At 40.8% G+C, this 1,394-nt stretch overlaps 1 non-coding gene across 1 annotated transcript; it reads left to right on the top strand.

The window, feature by feature from the left end:
* Positions 1-457: 457 nt before the first annotated feature.
* LOC127124547 (small nucleolar RNA R71) lies at positions 458-564 on the top strand. The gene has a single exon (XR_007804026.1). It is a non-coding gene; the product is annotated as a small nucleolar RNA R71 (small nucleolar RNA).
* The last annotated feature ends 830 nt before the right edge of the window (positions 565-1,394 follow it).

A 1,394-nucleotide genomic window follows, 5' to 3' on the forward strand; every position in this document is an offset into this window, starting at 1 on the left:
TAGGAGAAGTTCGGGTGATTCCTCCATCTAGGGTTATAGGTATTTGAATATGGGTTCCCTTGGGTGTAGTTCACTTGCTCAAAGTAGGTTTCGTTTAATAGACTGCATTCTGCAGATTGGTGTCCTTTGGTTCCACATATCTCACAATCCGACGAAACTGCGGCTGCAGTATTCGGGTTTATGCACGTATGCTCGACCTTAACGGCTAATGCGTCCATTTTAGCTTCCATCATGTCTATAGAGCTTAATTCATGTACTCCTCCTTGGACTTCTTTCTTCTCAATTGTCGCTCGGTCAACTTTCCATGATTGATGGTTTTTGAGCCATATCTTCAATGAGGGCACTAGCTTCAGGACAAGGTTTGTTCATCAGCGCACCGCCTGCGGCAGCGTCGATGGTCATCTTAGTGTTATAGTGAAGTCCATTATATAAGGTCTGAATGATTAACCAATTTTCTAAACCATGATATGGGCATGCTCTCAACAGCTCTTTATATCTCTCCCAAGCTTCAAACAGCGATTCTCCTTGGTTCGGGGTAAATATAGTTATATGGTTTCGAAGAACGACGGTCTTACTTGGGGGAAAGTATCTAGCAAGGAATACTCTTCTAAGGTTATCCCAAGTCGTAATGGAATTGGGTGGAAGGGAATCTAACCATGATAGGGCTTTACCTCTGAGGGAAAAAGGGAATAATCTTAAACGGATTGCCTCAGGAGAAGCTCCATTGGTTTTAAAAGTGTTGGCTAATTGGAGAAAGATTTTTAAATGTTGGCTTGGGTTCTCAATAGCGAGACCTGCGAATTGTCTCTATTGCACTAGTTGCAACAGAGACGGTTTAAGTTCGAAATTATTAGCTAGGATAGTTGAGCGAAATCTTTAAGAGGTCCTTGGTTTTGATCTTCGGCCATAGCTCTCCTAATTCTAGGGAAGAATAAACGTGCGCGAGCGTAACGTTCAGGTTCCGCCAGAGGGTATACTAAACTTTTGGTGCTGCGAGTTCTTTGCATTGACCGGCGGATAATAACCTAAGTCTAAACGATATAACAATAGGGTACGAAGTTTGACGAAATTGGTCCCCGGCAACGGCGCCAAAAACTTGATGCGTGCTTTTCGCAAGTATACGAACGCGTCAGAGTAATATAAAAGATTGTCAAATCCACAGAGACCAAGTGTCAATCTATCGTTATCTATTGTTACGGTGTTTATCTAAGGTAATCAAAATAGGGGTTTTTAAAGTGTACAATGAAAAGTAAAGTATTAAATAAAGTTCAATTAATAAAGACAAGTTCGAATGTAATTCACATAATCAATAGATAATCCATGTACTAGCTAATAGAACTAATTATGGGCAGTGTTTCCTACTTTGAAAAGAACCAATTTAACGGGAACTGTCG

Source organism: Lathyrus oleraceus, chromosome 2, assembly GCF_024323335.1.
Source record: "Lathyrus oleraceus cultivar Zhongwan6 chromosome 2, CAAS_Psat_ZW6_1.0, whole genome shotgun sequence".
In the NCBI taxonomy this organism is placed as follows: Eukaryota; Viridiplantae; Streptophyta; class Magnoliopsida; order Fabales; family Fabaceae; genus Lathyrus; species Lathyrus oleraceus.